The 17,021-nt window shown below is 37.3% G+C and overlaps 1 protein-coding gene across 1 annotated transcript in view; it reads right to left on the reverse strand.

Annotated features, from left to right (window-relative positions):
- The window catches only part of galnt9 (polypeptide N-acetylgalactosaminyltransferase 9), a 108,615-nt gene that overhangs the window by 17,661 nt on the left and 73,933 nt on the right, over positions 1 to 17,021 (reverse strand). The gene's annotated exons all lie outside the window — the stretch shown is intronic.

A 17,021-nucleotide genomic window follows, 5' to 3' on the forward strand; every position in this document is an offset into this window, starting at 1 on the left:
CCTTTCATTATTTGCCTTTGTTGACATAATGCAACCTTGCAGAAAAATAGTAGCCAGTGAATACGTTTGACACTTCATTGATTTCTTACTGTAGCTCTGATGACTCAGTAGAGGACTTGCAGAATGAAAGCACACATATATTAATATGCATGCTCCCACTATTAAAAACAAATGTAAATACTGGCAGGGAGAAAGGTCAAATAAGTGTCTTCAGATATATATCACAGAAACCAACTACTGCACAATAATGAACATATCTAAATGAGCACAAACGCAGTGTAAACAAACTGTAAACAAAGAGATGGATGCAGAAAATTATATGGATGGAGTCACTGTAAATCTTTTTAACATACCATACATTTTTTTGGATGCTGCATTTAGGAGTCAATAATGTATTTATCATTATTATCTTTTTTTTTCTTCTTCTTTTTTTTTGAAGTCTATAAAAAATGGATTAGTAAGCCTTCTTCTCATCAATGCAGCCCTCAGAGAGTTACCTATGACAACCAGAAAGCCCTGATACCAGGAACGTTGTGCATGTGGCACAGGGGGTTTATATAAAACCAGGCACTACATAAATGTCATCTTTAAAAACATCAGTCACAGAAGAAAGTACTTGATTGATTGCAGACTGCAGGATTTTGTGACCCTTGACTATGTGCTCAAGGTAAGGAAATGGAGTCAGGGAGTCACATGGGAGCAAAACAGTCATTTCTCATAGTGCAGAAAGAAAAATGAACTCTCTGCAAAAACAACGCCCTCTTTTGACAAACAGCCTACAACTCTGCAAATCTCTACCATACTGTGGGAAGGTGGCCCAGTGGTTAAATTCTGACACGTCACCGGTATGCCGTACAGCATACGCTAATGTCCCTCCACCCGTACAAACTGCCACCGCTTTAACTGCCTACAGTCTGTCAATGACCCTCTCCACAACGTGTAACAGATGTTCCCATCCATTAACTTCTCCCTGACCCCACAGCATGGTGTTCAAGGGGAATAATGTTGGAAAACCATTCTCTCAGTTACATGCAAAAAATGGGGAAACCTGTGTTAAACTGATGGTTTTGATTGAATAACCTGGAGGTAAAAATAGCTTCTGGTTTAAAGCATCTGCACAATAATCATATTTAGAGTTGTATATCCTGTGAAAAGAAAAGAAAAGAAAAGAAAAGCTATTGGGCTTTGAAAGTGCCAATTAATGAAAAAAAAAAAAAAAAAAAAAACTTAATATACTGTGAGAATCGTGCTTTATTTGGTTTGTCACAGAGATCCAGACCAGGTGCTTTTTTTTTTTTCTTAATAAGATTTTTGGCATTCTCATATTTATACTTGTAAAGTGTTTCTGTCTGAAACGGCAGCATGTAGGATTATCTCAGAATAAACTACCACACAGTGTCCATTTTCATTTTAACAAGGGAACATGTCAACCAGAAAAACATTGACTCACACTGTGTTTTCTAATAGAACAGTAGGGTTTTATAGCACAACAGAACAAGTGTGTGGGACACATAAGTGGGTTTTAGCAGAGTCAGTCTGATCACAGCATTTTTAGGGATGTTTCAGAAAAGAAAACATTAATCAAAGACATTTTGGGAAGGCAGTGATATGTCAATACACATACAATATATCTACAAACTAACTGTCTTTAATTCAGTTTTATTGCCTACATTGTTTAGATATGACATGCACTTTTATGACAGCAAAAATAACCCAAATCTGTTTATCACAGAAAATTGTATCAACTTGAATCAGTGTGCCTTGAGCCATGTGGCCAAGTTCAGAGTACACATGAGACTCTACCTAACTAGTGCTACTTAATTTACATGTTTCTATAATACTATACTTATACCGCTGTTGCTTCGTCTGTATCAGTGGTGAAGGAGTCTGCTAGTACTGACCTGAGCTCCAACACCTCCATTGACTGACTAAACCCTCATTTTCACTGCAATGACCCTGGCCTGAAAAAATCCATTTGGAATTGGTTTCATCTGCTTTGCCACTGCCACATGACAAGTGAAGTTTTTTCTCCCATCTGCCTTTGTGATTAGGGCCTTTGTGTGGGTGTATGTGCAATACAAATGTATTGGATTTTTAGTCCCTACAGATCCCACCCATCACCTTTGGAAACACAGTAAGCTCTTTATAATGCCGCCTTTCTTTGGTTTCCTTATTGATTCAACCCAGGAAACATGGATAAATGGTGTGTGATAGAAAATGTGAAGATACTCTTTATGTGTTAACTGCTCATAAATGTGTGTGTAGAGCACTTATGGTTTATTGTATGTGTGTAATTGCAGTTAGCAGCTGGCAAACTGCAAAAGCAAATTTCCTTTATCATTTTCAGAAGGGAAGACCAATTATTTTCTTATTTGCATCCAACTTTTAAAAGTACACTATAAGCCTAAGTGGACAACTGCAGATATGGATTTTTACTGCATTTACTACATTAGTCACTTTGTAAGAAATTTCATATTGTCTCCATAAAGGACCATAATACCAAAGTGTATTTTTTGACACTGTTTTGACACTTTTATTTGTGAAAACCTCCTACCTGTTGTTGAAGCTTATATACAGTGACAAAAAAACTGACGCAATCAATGACATTATGTTATGCAAGCTTTTTTAATGAAACTATTAATCAAGGGTGCCCAAGTGTGATTCAACTTTTAGATTAAACCCTTCACCTGAATCAAATGGCTGAATTCCCTCATCCCCATGTCAGTCAGCCCTGCAGAGACCTGGGAATGAACATTTGATTCAGGTGCACTGGAGAAGGGAATCATTTAAAAGCTGCAGGATAGTAAATCTCGAAGACTGAACTTGGGTACGTCTGCTATAAATCAACCACTGAAACGACATACTGTTTTAGGAATTTCCCTGTCGATTTGAGGCATTATTCATCAATAAAACTGGTTCTAACTGGCTAAGATTAGACACAGAGAAACTGGAGCAGGCAGTTCCTTTCAGACTGGATTGTTGTTGATTATCATAATCTGTATACAAAGAAATTCTTATTGATTCTATAAGGTGCCAATAAAACACTACAGATTTATTTATTTTTTTGGTTGTTGACTTCAGATGAGCATTAAGACAGAATATGTGGGAGGCAGAAGAGTTAGCTAGAAAACAAAGTAACAAGAACAAACAACAGCTCATCAGTATTTATCAATCTTGTGCTGTTTGTTGGACTAAATTTACAATTCTTTGGAGCAATGCAGCAGTCATTTTTTATAAGTAATGTTGACATTCATTTTAACTTCTGGATACAATTTACAGGCCTTTCTCGTACAATTGAAATATATATCAGAGCAGAATGACAGTGCCAATGCAACAGATATCTATTTCCAATGTAACCTTCATTGTCTAAGTTTAAGACTGCCTAGCTAGCTGTGAGGCTAATCACCACAGAACAGAAGAGGGGAAAGGTTGAGGGAGGTTAAGGTACATTTCTTCCTTGATTTAACAGCGACTAAGCCGGTGCAAGACATGTGCAGGGAGTCACCTCTGCCATTGAGGATCATCAGTGTTGATTAAACATTTCTTCAAGCATGAAGGAATTACTGATCGGATGATGTGGAGACAAAACTGGTGGTGCAAAGCAGATTACTGACTAAAAAGGTGCATTACATTCCAAGACTGATTGTGACTTTTTCCTGTGGCATGCATGCTCACAAACATGAGTTATGACAAAGACTTAGCAAAACAAATCAAACCACATGCCCTCAATGCTGAATACTTAGCAAGGACCACTAATGACATAAAATATTTGATGTAAAAGATTTTGTTTTATTATCATATAATGTATACTAACTCAATGAGTTGTTCTATAACAAACAAAATGTTGCTGTATTTTCTAATTTTCTTTCTTCAGTGGACAAAAACACATTACAATTTACACTGTGCTATCTTTTGTTTTACAAAAGTTAAGCCAAAATGCAGAAGCATATGAGAAAAAAAGTACATCCTCAGTGCTGCAATAGAAATTCTGAGGGTCAGTAGCAGCCAGGATCTGCTAATCAAATGCAATTGATTACTTGATTATTACAAGTGTGAGCACCTTTATGAAAGCAGAGGTTTTGGCAGTTTGCTGGTCTAGAGCATTTGAGGTGTTTGTTAACAAAATGCCAAGGAGAAAAGAGAACAATGATCTTAGAAAAGCAACTGCTGCTGCCCATCGATCTGGGAAGGGTTTCAAGGCCATTCCCAAACAATTTGGAGCCCATCATTCTACATAGAGAAAGATCATCCATAAAGTGAGAACATTCAGGACAGTTGCTGATTGGCCCAGAAGTAAATGTCCATACAGATTCAGCCCAACGACAGCTCACAATGATCAGAGGAACTTAAAAAAAAAAAAGTTCTCAGACTCTTAGGTTGTGACATCTCAGACTCGAACCTTAGTTAGCACATCAAATATTTAAGTCCAATAAAGAACAATAATAAAAAATAGAACAAGTACTTACTTTATTTTGTTCTGATGTGTAAAACACAAGAATTGAAAGAGCAGACAATTAATCTTGGAGTGAAAATGAAGATGGAAAATATGCTACAATTATGAGAGTGTGCTTTTAAATATTCAAGTAATATGATAATATGACTAAATTTAAATACCAAATAAAATAGCTTTATCTACTACCTCTTATGACAACCTACACACTAGTCCTCAAGATGGCATTTTTGAAAAGTCCATCTGGAGGTGACCCTAAATGAAAATTCAGTCTGCACTATTAAATGGAAGCACTTAACATAGAGATCTTTGATGTAGTGGTAATGTAATTGCTAATCTAATTTAATTGTCTCTGTACATGCAGTTAGTTAATTGCAGCTGGACCATTTGCCTAATAAGCGCCATGAGGATACAGAAAACATCAGCATAAAAGCTATTAACAGCAGTAAACATGCTTCAGTCTACACCATTACACAGCACAGCCAATAAATGCAGAAAATACAGCATGTAGAGGCTTATGATGAACATGCAGACAGGTGTTGGATTTTACTGCCTACTTCGAATACATTTGCATGAGGAAAATAATGTCATGCAGGTGAAAAACAACACTTGATAAAAGCAATAGGAAAGGGGGTTGCTCAGACTGGAATTACTCAAGGACTTCCTAAACGTTAAAGTAGTCAGACCTGCAAAACTAATCAAAACTGTTCAAACCACCTGCTGCCTGAGCTATTTGGCTTCAAACTATCTGGCTAGAGTGGCCCTCAGCAGGTGTTTTGCTGACAAACATATCATGCATATTCTGCAAGACTGTACAACAAGAACCAACACTCCTAATTTATAAAATCTTAATGGTATTCATTTATTGTTGGGGGGGGGGGGGGTATCATGATATGATAAGTTTAACATGATATGTTTCATGTTTTTACAATTAACTATCATTTACTTGGGTGACAGCTCTATGTTTCTGTAGGAAATCAATCTTTTACAAACAGTTTGCCCAGATGACTGTTGCATTATTCATCTTTACCTTCCTTGGTTATTCTCTGCACATGACTGTTGCACCTCAGCAACATACAGTAACCAATAGGTGTGAAGAAATATGAGAATTTAATTAAATCTCAAACATAACTGAGTTTATCTGTTAGCTTCCAACTGAGCCACTGGATGTATGGATGCCTTTTTATTTATGTTTTTTAAAACTGGTTCCTAGTTTTCGTTTCCTAGTCGAAAGTGACATTACAAGCATGTTGATAAGTTAAAAAATGTCTTGATATTTATCATAATTACTTTTGATGTTTTAATTGAACATACTTTTTTTTATTTAAAAAATGTTTTCAAAGTTCAGAAATGCTAGGATTTTTGTGCTCTACAGTGTATTAATGTTACATGTTCTTTGCCACTTGGCTGATGAAAAATAGAGCTGAAGATATTTACTGCTGTGGAGTTATTGGGTCTTAACTCAATATAGCTTTTCATTTTAATTTCAAAACTTGTTTCTTTATTATTCTGCAAATGTAAGTGTGAAATGGAAACTGAAACTTCTTTAACCCAACAACTACTACTTTTTTATCTTGTAGATGTTTAATTATAGGCCCAGTTTGCAGGGTAGTAACATTTTAAAGTCTGGACAAATAATCATCTTGAAGTGTGACTAATGCATTCAAAATGGAGTGTGGACTTTCATTAATCAAGCAGCTCTCCTTGAGTACACATCTGAGTATTCTGTCCTATCCAGTGTCTAAAAACATTACCAGTCATTTCTTATCTTCCAGTTTTATGTGGATTCCAGCGTAGACCTGTGTGCATGACTTCATTGCAGTTTAAATGGAAATTTTCACAATTAACTTGGAAAAATGGGTCCACATGTGCACACACTGTGCTCTCAGTAATGTCTGGGGAATTCTACATGCCCCTGTTTCTAATTGACAAGCTCTTCTCTTTGCAATCTCTATACTCATGGGACGTTTTGTTTTAAGGATAATATTGCAAAAGAAGTTTCAGCCGTTTAAAAACGTGAAAAGAAATGTTGATTGGGGTGCAGGCTAACAAGAGTATAAGCTTATATCTTGCAATTAAGATAATATGACAAATGAAGGGAAGGGATTTTCCTTTTCAATTTTTCCCTCTAAATAGCTAGAAAAACTGTCAACATATGTGGAGCTTATTCAATGTTTATTTACATTTTTCTAATTTCAAGATCTGTAAGCTTTTAATAGTACATGACCAGCAGGTCATTTTCAAGAAGACCACTAACACCTAACCAACAAATTACTTTTAACAGTAAGCATAAGTACACTAATAAATTCATTGTACTTTAGCTTTATATAAATAGAGCAAATTCCCAGCATACGTCCTCTGAAGACACTACTCCTACGACTATTCTTCTTAGGTCGTGATTTTGGTATTTTTTCCATGTCTTAAGAAAATCTTACACTAATTTCCAAAAGTAAGAAGATCCTGAGTGATTCAGAAAAAAACTAGTTATGCAATTTATTACTTTGAGATTGGATGGAAGCATTTCTTTATTATTGGGCTGTCAAAAAAAAACAAACAAAAAAAAAAAAAAACTCTGAAAAGCCTCTAGCTAATTAGAGTGTGGTTCATAGGGTTTCTAAAAGTAAAATAAGAGACAGAATATTATCAGGCACTTCTGTCATGGAACCAGCTCCCAGTTTGGCTTCAGGAAGCAGAACCCTTCTCTACCTTTAAGATTAGGCTCAAAACTTTCCTTTTGGATAATGTTTGTTGTTAGAACTGGCTTAAGCTGGATTTAAAATTGCCATTCTAGAGTGGAAACATAGAGTGGTGCTACAGAAGTACTCTTAAGTACGTCTTTGTACTCTTCTCTCTTTACTCTCTATGTATATGTATAAATATATTATATTATTATTGTCATTAATTGTGTTTCTCTCTTTTTTTTTTTTTTTTGTCCTGAGCAGATTCTAGGACAAGAGTTATAGTTATTGTTGACCCTTCTTTGCCGTCGTCTGCTGCCCCAACTGGCTGAGACAGATGGCAAGTTGTTTTTAATTTGGCTTTCTTCCTTTTATAAAAGGTAGTTTTCCTCTCCACATACTTGTACATGATCAGGATGGGGGATTGAACCAAATAGATGTGATCTGTTGGTTTCTGTGTCCAGGGCAACTTATTTTGAATCGGTTTAATATAAAAACCGTTAAAATGAACTAGACTAATGTGATTTATAATGAATTTAAATTAAGGATTCCAGAGAATGGTTTTGAACTGGATCGTAATGAAGCGAGATGAAATATAAGCACAAAGAGAACTACAGACTCACTTATTATATTTTACTTTGATGCTTTTCTTAATACACTTACACATGTGCACTCAATTTTCTGTCATCTCACGTGCATTGTTCACACAGCCATATCGGTGCATTAGCCATAGCATTTGGCAAATATATACCACATTTTCAAGCTTCTGACCACACATGTAATGCTTCAATGACATTAATAAGCATCAAAAGGTTAGACCGACATACATACATGCTCCCCTCATCCTTTTCCATCCATTGAAGTCTATCTGTGAAGATGAATGATGCTTCAAAGTGTTGGAGACTTCTGTCTTGGCTGGATAAGAGTCAGAATTCCTAAGGTACATCACTTCATTTCACACCTTCCTTTCCTTCCTCTCCAGTTCATACATCTATAGTACAGAGGGTGTTGATGGAGAGAGTGATGGATGCCGAGGCCCTTTTAACTTTGCCTGTCAAAAGCTTATTCCACCCAGTTGCTGCCCCTCATCTTTGATATTCCTGCCAATTTGTTGATGCAGCCAAATCAGTGCAAGCTAGTACTCCTCAAATACTTCAGCCCTGTCAGATCATTTCAACTTTTCAACCAGAGTCGGACATTCAACAGAGGCACCTGCATGAACAGATTAACTAATACTCTGATAATGTATGGGGTGGGTCAGTCTCCTTGTCAGTTGTTCCTGTGTTTCCTGTGAGGATGCAGTCCACGGAGACAGCTTGTCTCTCCAAATAATTCAATTGTCTTGAATCGTGGAAGGATGTGGAAAGCAGAATTCACATGAAATGTTCTTAATTGCAATGTCATAATGTGCTCCGGTTAACGAGGGAGTATCTGCAGTTGCTCTTGAAAAAGATTTTAATTAAGTTTAAGATTCACATCAATGACAGTTAAAATTATGAGGCTTGTCTAATTACCAATCCCTCTGGCCCTGAACACCAAAGTGGCACCAAACTCTCTGGTGTATGATTATATGCTCAGGAAGTCATGTAATTTTTCCAAGGCATCTTAGGCAATGCAATATGCTACATGCCTTTGTTAAACAGTAAACATAAAGTATGCTTTTCCAAACACAGAATCTCTTATGGATATTGCCTAGCTCAGCAGGACTAGAAGAGACAACAAGACAATATTAAGTGTGAATTATGAAAGACAGGCGCGCATTGATGCATAAATGCAAATCATAAACACTTTTTATAATCCAGGCAGATGTGATGCATACCTAAAGATAAATTCCACCATGCTACAAAGCATATGCAGAGCAGTTCCATTTTTCCATATGTTGGCAGTAAGTCCTGCTGAAGCTGCTGTAATTCCTGGAACAACACCCGGTCTGAGCCTTTTACAGCTGCATCTATTCTCATTTGTCTTTCTCCCAAACACAGATTCATGTTGGAACATACAGTAATGAACAATGGAGTAAGTAAACCTGAGTCTATTAAGCCTGAACACATTGATTCAACCACTAAATAATGCAGGCACTGGAAGAGACAACACTCAATCGATATTCAGCGCTATAGTTACCATTACATCGAATATATTGATGAAGAGCAGATGGATCCTCATGTTACAGTTCTGTGCTGTGGTGAGAGAAACAATCAGTCCTGTAGGAGGGGCGCTAATGTCTGAGCAAACTGCGAAATGGGTGAAGAACAAGTTACGAGTCAAGATCAAGATTCCTGGACAAGCTTTGTCTAGAATCTACTCAAACCTCTAAATTTACCTTCTTTATTTTTAGGTTGAAGAAACTGTGCCATATGGAAGGACCAGATTGGTTAATATGTTGGGCCTTGTCCAGTCTTCCTCATTATGGCTTTTATCCAGTAATTTTTCACATTCATCATCTTTCATTTGCTGAAGTGTAACATTAGACTCACTCAGAGACTTGACTGGGCTTCATCTTTGGAATGACTCAGTTTGTTGGAAAGAGCTCCCATATGGTGAGCGCACACTGTCATTTTCAGCTTGATTGACATGGGCACGCTGTTGATTTTGAAAGTGCCAGAGTGGCTGCTGTCCACAGATGGCTGCCACTCATAACGATGTCCGTGTCCTTTTCAAGGTGACTGCTTTCTCTGCAGAGGGCTGCAGCCAGGGGGTGGAGTCTAATCCATGCACAACTGAGATATGCTCGGCTGTTACGTGGCAAACACGTTCAAGAAATAAACTGTGTGATCTAAATATTGCTGTGTTGAAACCACCTAAAAACATCACCAACTCTAATATGTAAAAGAATGATATTTACTTTATAGACTATGATATCATTTTAGATAGCATTGCTGTTTCCAAAGGCTTAACTTCTTTTGACTTGCTAATCATCACATTACATTCATTTAGAAAGCTGCCAATAAACACCATCAACAAGAAATGTGCTTTCCAGAAGAGTCTGGAGCAGCATACCTGCTCTGTGCTCGTGAATAAATTGTTCTAGAGTTGTAAAGCAAGGAACATGTAGAGATAAATGTTTATTAATTTCAGATAGAGAACTCTTTATTTGAAGTTAAAATGTTTATCCTAGGACATCATCCCAGGAATGTCAAAAATAATCTAGTATGAAGTTAACACACAGTCACTTAAAAAGGTATTAAATGATATTTATGGACTTTATGAGCACATCTTTTCAGCAATTCTGTGTCAAAAAAGTTGGATCTAATACCCAAGTAAATTAGTAGTTAAATGATTTCTCAGGCTCCAAAGTGGGAGAACAAATATTTTCTGGATGACCAAATATTCTCACATATGTGACATGCAGTGTATGATTACAGAGACATTTGTTAATATGAGACATCGCACCCTTATCAAACTAACACATCTGGAGCCTGTCAGCCCTCTCTGAATCCTTTTGTGCCCATAAATCCAGATGGCTTGTGAGGTAATCAGCTGTGTTAAAATGTCCATGTTCTGTATCAGTGTGGCAGCTGTTCAAAATAAACCAAAGATGACATCTAACTGCATCTACCTAATGTTTTTAAGCTGCACCTGTCACTGTGCCACCTGAAGTAATGTTTACTAGCTCATCTTGATTATTTTAATTTTTTTATTAACCTGTTTTCTTTAAACAAACATCTGAAAATAAAGAGATTAGAATTTGAGAGAAGTGGGCGGCATAAAAAAACCCAAAAACCAACAACAACAAAAAAAAAAAAAACATGATTTTACTGTGCTTATTATTGTATCTTAGTTAGCAGCCAGACTTAGATATATTAATCATAATCTTTTTTATAAAAGGGCAGTTTAAGTAAAAGTATGGCAATAAATATATGATTAAGATTTAATATCAAATTACATCACAACATTAAACTGGTAGGTTGATTTGGAACAATAATACACAGAAATATGTAGAAGTCATAGTATTTATCTGAAATACCCAGCAGAAGAAAACTTATCATATAATCAGTTTACTTTACTTCATATAGGTTAAATGACATTAGTTGTGATATATTGAATTATTAAGATTAATTTCTGTCCCTGAACAAAAAGAAAAAGGGGTTGAGCATCAAAATTGAGATTGGCACTTTCTCTGCTGCCACTCAAGCAGCACTGCCACTGTGTTATTAAGGTGACTTGGTTTTGTGAGGTATCATTTGGAGCGGACCACTGTGCCATGTCAAGTTAATAAACAGACTATTGAAATTAAACAACTGAAACAAGATCAAGCGTCACCAGTGGAACAAAATGCTGTTGTTTTATACCAGGCTGAGTTTGAGGGTGGGGAAAACAATTGTTCAATGCATGAACAAGTAAGCTGCAAATTTCTAGTGGTGTAATTATTCTCTTTTTTGTTCAACACAACATGAATATCAACTGTAGAAGTTTTTCTTTGCTCTACGACATTTATAGTTGCTGTAGTGATGGCTTATAAGCGTTTCAGATTCTATTTCAAGAAATTTCATGTCAGTAATAACAAATGCATTACACTTTAGTGTTCATGCTTCATGCAAAGTCAGACTGTTCCATACAATGCAACCATTCATACTCTAAAGCCCAATCATAAATGGTTCCTAATGAGCTTAAACAGAGTACCAGAGATCAGGGGGGTTTCAGTGGTTAAATTAACTTCAGCAACAAATGAAGCCAGCAAAGCACAAAAAATCTGGCTACAGTGCACATTCAATTTCAATAGCTGTCCTTGCTCTTTTAATATATCCCATCAATCGACTGCCATTATCATTTGTGTCTGCACAATTTCAAACTTTTCTTTCTTTTTTTTTTTTTATAAGTTTGCGGGAAACAGAAACTTAATAAAGCATGAGAAATAAGACAAGGGATCCAAAAAAGCATTCAAACTCTTATTCAATCAGCAAGTATACATGTTCACATCTCAGTTTTCATCAACTGGCAAATGGGTTTGTATATAATTTCAGTTTGTTATGGGATTCAATCTAGAGCAGCACAAATAAAAAAAAACAAAACAAAAACAAACAAAAAAACAATCCATGTCCTTTTTTTCCCCTCTTTTCTTACAAAAACACAAAATGAAAAACAGCAGAATAATCTTTCTCTGTTGTCTTTTTATCTGTGACACATTTAAAATATCAGACCTCACCTTAAATTTTTTATCCTACTATAAAAATAGCTGCAATCAGCCTTCTAATAAAATAACTGAGTTGTGTTGAATCTAGCATGTTCAGAGGTGTTGCATTTTATAAATGCAAATTTAGAGGTTCCAAGACAAAAAAAGGAAAAAAAAACAAAAACATCATCAGTCCTGCTTTAAGCAATAAACATAGTTAGAATTAAACCACAAACCTGAAACTTTAACACATTTTTTAAGTTTTACACACTAATATAGCAACATTCGTTATATTATTAAAACCACGTTAAGTTGAAATGAAATAAAAAATTATTTATTTATCCCAGAGGAAAATTGCAAAAACACGTCAGTGACTTTCACATGCTGACTTTGATGAATATGACACTAAAGTCACTGTAAATTTTATTCTATTTGGCAGGTTGCACAGGTGCAACAGAAATACTAAATAGTGAGAGAAGCAAAACTTCTCTGGAATTTTTCAGCATAAGCTATAGTAACTATTATAACTGTTATAAGTTGAATTTGTTTCTATAGTTAATATTCATGTATTTTACACCTGGTGTGTCTGACATGTATTTATGTTAGAATGTTTTCCATATAAAGGTTATTTCTTTAAAAAGAAAAGTAATTGTCCATGCTTTAGCAGCTTATCATCAGCTGAGAAAGTGATGACGTTTGGTGGTGCACTTCCTGTAGTTATCACCAGTTTGATGATTCTTGGTTAATGTGAATCTATTGATTAAAAATGCCTTAGGCCTGGTACACACACAACGATATTTGGATTGTTTTTGTCCCGATTTTGCCTCATCCCGACCTCGGACGGCAAACGTCCGATCATCGTGAGATTTCCCTGACTAATTATGATTTGGTCTGTGGTGTGTTACGAGCCGATTTGTCCCGTTAATCCGCTCTGAAACGGGTCGTAGCCGACAATTCGGAAAATTGAACATGTTTAATATTTCAGTGCCGATTTCTGAAGAACGCCGACGACTCGTGCATTGTGACTGTGTGGATGGTGACGTGGCACGGAATATAGTCAATCAAAGAGCAAGCTGGCTGGGGAGAAGGAAGTAAATAAAGTCCGTGTTTATTTTTTTCAGTTCTGGCTTTTTCTATTAACAATAGTCCCAAGACCACCATCATTCCCTCGTCCTATATGTCCACTTCCATGCTGTGTGTTGTGTTTTCCGATTGTTAATATGTTTTTTGCCAGTTGTTGCTATGGTTCTTCTTCTACGTTTCAGCGTTTGTCCGGGTCGGAGGACTAGACTGTAGATCAGTTGCGGGACAGCATCGTTATGTGTGTGTTGTTTTGTGATTACATTTTCAGAGCACACCACACACAGTACGATCAAAACTGATTTTTTTTATCTTCACGTGTGAGGTCTCGACCAGATAAAAAAATCTCATAATATTAAAAAAATCATTATGTGTGTACCAGGCCTTAGTCATCTTTAGACACCAGGCTGATTAAGTTTGCTGAAAAAGAATAGAGTGAGTGCATAAAGATTATTGTATGGCCCACCACAAGTCTGAACATCAAGGTTTTCCTTCAGAAAAAAGGGAAAAAGGAGCTGGAGATGAGTCTTTTCTCTGAGTTACCTGCAGTTTTACCGTTATGAACAGTGCTTCAAGATAATAAAGCTGCTCCCATAAACATGGCAGCTTAGATTAGATGCTAAACTTACCATTTACAGATATCATTAACACTCAGGAACAGTTTTTGGGCCTAATTAGAAAAATCACAAAAGAAACAGGTTTATCTGTACAACAAAAATCTTACTTTGCTATTCACACTGAATACCACAAGAATTAAAATGAGTCTAAAAGTAGAAGTATACAAATTGAAAAATAAAATAAAATAATTGAACTAAATTACAACAGCCAAAACAAAGATTTAAAAATTAAAAATGGCAAAAGCATAAAAACGCTACTATTATAAAGAGAACATAAATGCGCAACATCTGTGTTATTGTGCCAACTGTCACAGGTAGATGGCACACAGCATGTGCAAAACTACCTGAGATAAGTAAGATGTTAAATGTGCAAAACTGTCAGGGATGAACATTGTGATAAATGTTTATATAAGTGCATAAAGAGATGCTGTACACAGTCAGCATGGCTATTGTAGACATAAGGAGTCTGATGACAGAGGGAAAGAAAGCGTTTTTAAGTGTGGATGTCCTGCACTTCAGAGTCCTGCACCTCCAACTTGAGGGGAGGAGGATGAACAGTCTGTATTGGGGGTGGGTGCAGTTTTTGATGATGGAGGCAGCCCTTCTGTGGACTCTGCGTCGGTAGAAGTGCTGCAGAGATGGCAAGACTGAGGATACACATCTAAGGTGTGACAATGTTCTGTTAGGGTTCCTGTCTGTCTCACCTGTATGTGTGTTTCCCTGGATTACCCTAGTGTGTGCGTCTGGCTCCCTCTGTCTGTCTTGTGTGTCATGTCTGTTCCTGGCCAGGAGAGCTACCAAGGCAGCAATCACCTCACCTGGGCTGATCTCCACACCAGGACCTCATCCACCAATCAAACCATCACAGTACTTAAACATCGGACCTTTCTACATTCCTCGCCGGATCGTCCAGTTACCCATCTGGTATATCGTGGCCTTTCTAGTTCTCAGCTTGATTCAATTCATGTTTTAGAACTTCTGTCTTGTGTCTAGACTCCTGGTGCCTTGGATCCTGTCAGTCCTGTCTGCCTTGCCAACCTTCTGGACTGTTTTCCCCTGCTCCGATCCACTCCCTTGTCACCAGCTCCTACCAACTTCATGCCCCGCTCTGCCTGCCCGTCCGCCCGTTCAGTCAGCAGCGAACCACTGTGGTCAATGGATCTTGAACGTGGATTGAACTGTTCAGCTCAAGTCCTTATTAAACCCTTTCTATTTGATCATCCTCTGTCTATTGGTTGCTCTGTGTCTGCACCGTGGGGTTCAGAAACCATTGCCTGTCTGACCTATCGCATCATGTTCGTGATGATGCTGGCTGAACTCCTGTTTCCTATCCTAACAGCCTGAGGCCTGCAAATCAGAGAGTCCAGCAGCCAGTCACATAGGAGGGGGTGCAATCCAAGGGAAAATAGTTTGTGGGTGAGCTGTGGGGGATGAATGTAGTAATATCAGTAAGGAGCATCCTGATGCACTAGTGTGTGTTCTCCAGGTGTGAGAGGGCGGTGTGCAAGCCTGATGCAATACCATCTGAGGCAGACCTGTTGGGCCAGTAGGCGTACTGCAGGGGGCCCAGTGTGTCCAGTGTGCCGCTCTGAATGTGGGCGGGCCAGCATCACTCTCTCAAAGCACTTCGTAATGATTGGAGTGAGTGCTACTGGCCTGTAGTGATTTAAGCAGGTGGCTGGGTTCTTCTTGGGGAGGAAAACAATGGTAGTGGTTTTAAAGCAGGAGGGAACAGTTCTCTGGCTGAGCGAGAGCTTTAGTATGGAGGCGAGAATGTCTGTCAGCTCAGTGGCACATGATCTGAGGACACTTCCAGGTATGTTGTCTTGCCTTGTAGCTTTGTGGGGGTTGATCCTCCTCAGAGCTTTGTTTACCTGGGCTAATGAGACAACCAGTGGGGGTGTTTGAAGCATGTAGAATGTGCTGAGGTCATCAGGAATCCTGTCTGTGGTACTGGTGGTGCTGGAGCTGCTCTTGTAGTCCATGATGTGCTGCAAGCCCTGGACTCAGCAGTGAAACAGAAACCATCCAGCTTCTCTGTAATGGTCTTTTCTGCCAGTACTTCTCAGATTTCTACTCAGTCTCACTGCCAGATGTAAATTCAGTGGAGCAAGCACGTTGCATATGACATACCTGACTGTTTTTTAGTGTTTCTTGTTGGGAAACTTCCTGACATTTATTGTTACTAATTTGTTATCCATAAAAGTGCTGTAGTATACAATCACAGCAGAATTCTGTATACTGATAGAAATATCCTCTAGAATGACTGCAGCTTCAAACACATCCCATCATAGCTGTAGAAACATTCTTTGTGTTCTGCCTGTCCGATCACTCCCTACTTTCTTTAACCACTTATCCCTGTTCAGGTTAAGGTGATTGTGGCCCACAGAAGCAGTCATAATGTGAGAGGTCTTTCTTTTTTTTTTTTTTTTTTTTATTTTTATTTTTTAATAGAAATGGAAAAAGAAACAAAAGAAAATATACTACAGTTGTAATATCTTTTCTGCCAGCACTGATTTTAGGTTTACATTAGTCTACAAGAAACTTGTATTAAATCCATACCTTTAGAAAACAAAAATGTTTTTATTTTATTTTAATTTAATTTATGCTCATTTGGATTTAATCCTGTAACAAACAGTCAAAATGTACATGGACTTAACTGGCTGGCTGTTTTTACTCTTAAGATTAATGTAATGCAAGTCATTCATTTAGAACTTGTATTGTATAAAACTAATGAAAACAAAGGAACTATACATAAAGTGCAAGCTTTTATTGCACAGTAGTAGCTCTGCTTGAGATGAAGTGAGGACCAAGTGAAGTGTAATTATGTCCTGCTCCTGCATAGCTGCTGGTACTGCCTGACTTTAATTAGCTCTTTTCTCCTTGCAACAGGGAGATTATGACCAGATGCCTCAAGGTCTGGCCCAGGTGGTTATGAATACTGGGATCGAAAGGAAAAAGAAAGAAAGATAAAAAACAAACAAACAAACAAACAAAAAAAAAAGGAAACAATCAGTCATTACCTCTGAAAGGAGTTCCAGGTGATTTTAATAAATGTCATCAAGAAAAAACAGACCACACATGAG

Source organism: Melanotaenia boesemani, chromosome 11 (genome assembly GCF_017639745.1).
Source record: "Melanotaenia boesemani isolate fMelBoe1 chromosome 11, fMelBoe1.pri, whole genome shotgun sequence".
Taxonomy (NCBI): Eukaryota; Metazoa; Chordata; class Actinopteri; order Atheriniformes; family Melanotaeniidae; genus Melanotaenia; species Melanotaenia boesemani.